The sequence below is a fragment of the Oncorhynchus gorbuscha genome, linkage group LG24, assembly GCF_021184085.1.
Source record: "Oncorhynchus gorbuscha isolate QuinsamMale2020 ecotype Even-year linkage group LG24, OgorEven_v1.0, whole genome shotgun sequence".
Taxonomy (NCBI): domain Eukaryota; kingdom Metazoa; phylum Chordata; class Actinopteri; order Salmoniformes; family Salmonidae; genus Oncorhynchus; species Oncorhynchus gorbuscha.
In genome coordinates, this window is record NC_060196.1 from 34,539,405 (window position 1) to 34,545,404 (window position 6,000).

The 6,000-nt window shown below is 40.3% G+C and overlaps 1 protein-coding gene across 2 annotated transcripts in view; it reads right to left on the minus strand.

The window, feature by feature from the left end:
* The window catches only part of LOC124012565 (transcriptional repressor p66-beta-like), a 50,015-nt gene extending 46,890 nt beyond the window's left edge, over positions 1 to 3,125 (minus strand). Inside the window, exon 1 of one of the 2 annotated variants that reach the window (XM_046326339.1) lies at positions 2,754 to 3,125. The gene's annotated coding sequence lies outside the window, so the exon portion shown is untranslated. The remainder of the gene's footprint in view (positions 1 to 2,753) is intronic. The other variant, XM_046326340.1, reaches the window with a different exon arrangement.
* Positions 3,126 to 6,000: the final 2,875 nt, after the last annotated feature.

Sequence of the window (6,000 nt, forward strand, 5' to 3'; positions counted from 1 at the left end):
GGGCTCAGAAAGTACTGTACATTTGGATTACTTGGTAGAATATAGTGTCTGGTGGAAAAGCACAGGTTGAAATACTTCTCAAAGAGTATTGTAGGACTATGAAGACTGGGAACATTAAATGAGCAAAAATACAATATTCAGACAACAAGACCCATGATGAAGGATCCATGTTTAGACGTGTTTATCCTTAATTCCTGCATATCTTGTATTGGTATAGATTACAGTAGGTTATGCATGTCTTATTTCCATATATGATCTGAAAGAAAATACTTCCTCTTGGCTTCAGCGTTTTAACTCCAAAAGGAACTTGTTCATTGCGCCCGAGTACCCCTGCGTCATTCTGAAGTTGAGATCCCAAAATAGAACAGATATAGGCATAGCCAGGGGAAGTAGTTTGGGGGTGGTGCAATTTTTTATTTTTTTGCCCACGCTGAAGATGTCTATATCGGTCTGCTAACACAGGACTAGTAAAGGCCCAGCGCACTACTTTTGTGATTTAAAAAAAAACTAAATGTATTTTAGTATTTACCAGCATTTGTAATTTGAGTCTTATACTTATCTGCACAAATCAGTTAATCTGATAATACTTGTGGAATATAAAAATACTTGCTTGATATATGTTTTCCAGTTTCTTTAAATACTTCGCAAATGCAACTTATTTCTATGTAAAAACTGAAATGATCTATTCATTCCTTTTCCATTTTAGTAGACACTCTTATCCAGAGCAACATACACTAGTGAGTGCATACATTTTCGTACTGGTCCTCCGTGGGAGTCGAACCCACAACCCTAGCGTTGCAAGTGCCATGCTGCCAACTGAGCCACATCATCACATCTCGTTTCAAACCACTTGGTGTCTCAATTATTATATTGTGCATTGTTTTTCTTTATGTTGATGGAAAGTCTACAGGTACAAACCTAGATGACTAGCCTATTTACAATACAGTAATGTACATTAAGTGGTTTGTAAGGATGGTAAATTAATACTGCACAAAAAGTGGTTGTTTCCCAATTTTAATTTGATGTGATTGTTTTGTGTCTTTGTCCATAACTTTGCACCTTTCGATGTAAATACTCGAGGACAGAGTTTGTTTGTTCTGGATCCCATTATAATGACAATCACAGAGAAAGGGACAAGGCAACAACTCTTAAAATTACAATTACTGAATCCTGCAAGATACTGTTCTTAATTATACAGCTACCTTTTTTGCCAAAGCAGAGAAAAATATGTTTACCCTGTGCTGGAGATGCTTCAACCTTGTATAATATATATAATGTAAAAGGCCCAGTGCACTATTTTTGTGAAAAATATGTTTTGTACATGATTATTTTTTTTATTTTTTTTATTCAATTCTGATTATTCAGGGGTGCTTAGCACCCCTAATTCCTGTGGCTATGGATATAGGCTTTATTTGGAACTTTTACGAATGGTCTCTCCTGTGTTTCAACTAGTCTTCATCAATTCAGCAGACTTTTCCTTACATTGTTCTGTAAACTGCAGGCAATAGCCAGGCCTACATAGACACTGCGCTCCTGCTGTCATATTAAATTTTAGAAAGTAATTCAACGAGGGAAGGGTAAAATAATTTAAATTGAATTCAATCCAAGTATTTTGGCAATCCCATCGATAGGCTGATAAATGGGTGAAAACTATTATCAGTGGGAACCAATGTATATATATTCCAACAGATGCCTGGCAAGAGAGTCTACACACGGACTCCCCAAAATGTTGCCAAAGCCGCATAAGGATCAGACAGTTAGGCTTGGCCCAGTTGAGTAGCCTCAGCTCTACCCAGTCTGCCTATCTAAATAAATTAGGCGCTGTCTCACGATTGACTTGTCTGCCGCACCGAGAATAAAAGCCGGCCCATATTAGCGATTGATCTGCGTTTCTTTCCTAAAGTCATCTAGACATCTACCGCTGCTAATCAGTGGTTGCCCCTTAGTGACAATCAATGCATGCATTCGCGTTAGAATTACATTTCAAGTCTTACAACACGTCATGCGTCAGGCAGCCATTTGAGTGCATATGGAACAAGTTAAGAACGTCCTCACTTACGTATATGGCTGATAGATTTTCGGATTTAAAAAAATATAAATTGTACAGCCTCAACTACAGTGCACCGTAACCTCATCCACACAGCTCTGTGAAGCTATCACATTAGTCTTGTGTCTACAACTACGTTGGTCTTACACACGGATATGCTTCATACAAGGTGTTTTAAAGCGAAATATTTGTGTTACTTAGAGGATTCACCGTGTGCACATGCTTTGCTTGTGTATCCACCCGGGCACACGCAGGGCTTTCTCCGCCAATCGGAGTTAACCCCCAGAGACGCGAAATTAAACAATGAAACGGATTTGTTGCCATTGCACGAATCTTTAATATCTCTCTAAACTTTTGTTTCTTTCACATGAGTCCTTTATGACAAAGCGCGACATGTAGTATCAAATGATCCCAGAACTTGATTAGTCACTTTGAACCGTTGGTTGTTGGTCGCTTGCAAATCAGCTTGCATCAATATATGAACCATGTTATTGTATTGTCTATCTTTGCAGCACCCCCCCCCCCCCCCCCCACACACACACACACACACACTCCTATCACCCCCATATCACCCCCCATAACCTTGGATGCGATTATTACTACCCAATGAGAGTTTACTCCAACCGAAAGAATCCAAATCCTGCCGCCGCAATTTCAAAAAATATATTCCATCTCAGTTAGGCCTTATCCATATCCTCGGACTCACCTGACTCGACTTTCCCCTCAGGTTCCACAAGCTCGGGGTTCTCTTTCAGATCCTGAAGCGCTGCAGTAGCTCCTCGCGACCAGTCCCCGGCACCGGCAGGCAACACAAAAGCGCTGATTGGGCCTCGGCTAGCGCTCATCCCCTTGGTCTCAGTCCAGACAGACGGGTTATTGGTCGCCGGCTATGTCGAAGGCGCGCCCCTATTATTAAGGTGTGTGTTGTTGTCTATGTCTGGAGGGGAGGGGACAAGAAGCAGTGCAATGATGGTAACTAAATGGGTTGTTATGCGCGCCGTGTCGGCAGCACCAGGCAAGCTTACAACATTGACAGATAGTGGACAGCCATATGAACTCCCTCTTCTTTCGGCGATGGTCATCGACTGAATCTCCGAGGAACAATGCCGTTTCTATGACTCATCTTGAACCTAGGATTTTTTCCACAGATTTTATTTCAATTAACTTGTTGTATCGCCTTTCTATCAAGAACACTAGATCAACCGCTTGATACGGCAGTAAATCATATGCGCAAAAGCATAAATAAGATAACACAATTTGGTGTTATATAATTGATCTATTTTCAAATTGTATATTTTTTTTACACAATTTAGGATCTGTATAAAACAAATATAGGCTACATAGCCTATATACATATTCTACATATAGGGCTCGCACATACATATTCATACATATGACCATGTAACATCAGTAGCCTATCATTTAGGCTACAATAGAACTATACTCAAAATAATCGATTATGAACAATAAAATGCCTTCCACTTGCTGACCTACTTAACAAACTATAACCCAGTCGAATGTAAATGTTTCAATATGCAATTTTGGAACTAAAATAGGATTGTTAAAACAGGGATTTGGCTCAAGTATTGTTGAACTCCACTTTAGGTCGTCCATACAAGGCAAGCAATATTGTTATTCATTAAAAAGAATGTTTGCAGTGGTTATGCATAGACTATGTAAGCATTGTATAGCCTTAGCCTGTAACAATCTAAATTCTAGGACTTCAGTCATAGTTTATTGATGGCCACCATGGCTGTGATAATAAACATTACCTATACAGTAGGCTATAGCCATATTGCAGGGGAAAACGTGGAAAAAGCGCACGGTGCATGAGCAAGTTTTACTTAAAGCTTAGCCTACTGTATGTATAGACAGCTCCATATGAACTCAGTGACCGAGTTCAGATTCCCCTTCATTGCACATACAGTTGAAGTCAGATATTTACATATGCCTTAGCCAAATACATTTAAACTCAGTTTTTCACAATTTCTGACATTTAATCGTAGTAAAAAATGTCTGTCTTAGGTCAGTTAGGATCACCACTTTATTTTAAGAATGTGAAATGTCAGAATTATAGAGAGGATGATTTATTTCAGCTTTTTTTCTTTCATCACAAATACTCAATTAGTATTTAGTAGCATTGCCTTTAAATTGTTTAACTTGGATCAAACATTTCGGGAGACTTTCTGCAAGCTTCCCACAATAAGTTGGGGGAATTGTGGCCCATTCCTCCTGACAGAGCTGGTGTAACTGAGACAGGATTGTAAAGGCTTCCTATCTCGCACACGCTTTTTCAGTTCTGCCGAAAAAAAATATATCGGATTGAGGTCAGGGCTTTGTGATGACCACCCCAATACCTTGACTTTGTTGTCCCTAAGTCATTTTGCCACAATTTTGGAAGTATGCTTGGGGTCATTGTCCATTTGGAAGACCCATTTGCGATCAAGCTTTAACTTCCTGACTGATGTCTTGAGATGTTGCTTCAATATATCCACATAATTTTCCTCCTTCATGATGCCATCTATTTTGTGAAGTGCACCAGTCCCTCCTGCAGCAAAGCACCCCCACAACATGATGCTGCCACCCCCAAGCTTCACGGTTGGGATGGTGTACTTTGGCTTGCAAACCTCCCCTTTTTTCCTCCAAACATAATGATGGTCATTATGGCCAAACAGTTCTATCATCAGACCAGAGGACATTTCTCCAAAAATACAATCTTTGTCCCCATGTGCAGTTGCAAACCGTAGTCTGGCTTTTTTATGGCGGTTTTGGAGCAGTGGCTTCTTCCTTGCTGAGCGGCCTTTCAGGTTATGTCGATACAGGACTCGTTTTACTGTGGATATAGAAACTTTTGTACCTGTTTCCTCCAGCATCTTCACAAGGTCATTTGTTCTGGGATTGATTTGCACTTTTTGCACCAAAGTACGTTCAACTCTAGGAGACAGAAAGTGTCTCCTTCCTGAACGGTATGACGGCTGTGTGGTCCCATGGTGTTTATACTTGGGTACTATTGTTTGTACAGATTAATGTGGTACCTTCAGGCATTTGGAAATTTCTCCCAAAGATGAACCCGACTTGAGGTCTCCAACTTTTTTTCTGAGGTCTTGGCTGATTTCTTTTGATTTTCCCATGATGGCACTGAGTTTGAAAGTAGGCCTTGAAATACATCCACAGGTACACCTCCGATTGACTCAAGTTATGTCAATTAGCCTATCAGAAGCTTCTAAAGCCATGACATCATTTTCTGTAATTTTCCAAGCTGTTTAAAGGCACAGTGAACTTAGTGTATCTAAACTTCTGACCCACTGGAATAGTGATACAATGAATTATAAGTGAAATAATCTGTCTGTAAACAATTGTTGGAAAAATTACTTGTGTCATGCACAAAGTAGATATCCTAACTGACTTGCCAAAACTATAGTTTGGTAACAAGAAGTTTGTGGAGTGGTTGAAAAACTAGTTTTAATGACTCCGACCTATGTGTTTGTAAACTTCTGACTTGAACTGTATATTCTGTCAATGTTATGCAGGTGAAGGAGGACCCAAACGCGACTTAACAGAAACAGAGTTTATTAATGCTCAAAACCGAATAACTGAAATCCTCTAGATAGTAGATGGGGAAAACAACTGGAGGAAGCAGCTCACAGACTGCAGGTTCAGCTTGAGGTGGTGATCCGTCATCCACACTGATATGTCTCAGACTGAGACACCTGTCTCAGAAGGGGGAAAGGACACGATCAGCGTCTCTGAAGAAGGCACAAAACACGACAGGACAGGGTGATACACAATCAGGGCCAAAAAAGCACTGGGGACACCAGGACGCGTGGTGAAGACAGAATTACAGCATGGAATACAAAACAAGGAACCGACGGAACAGGAACGGATCACAAAGGAATAAATATGGGAGTCTAATCAGTAGGGAAAGGATCGGGAACAGGTGTGGAAAGACTAAA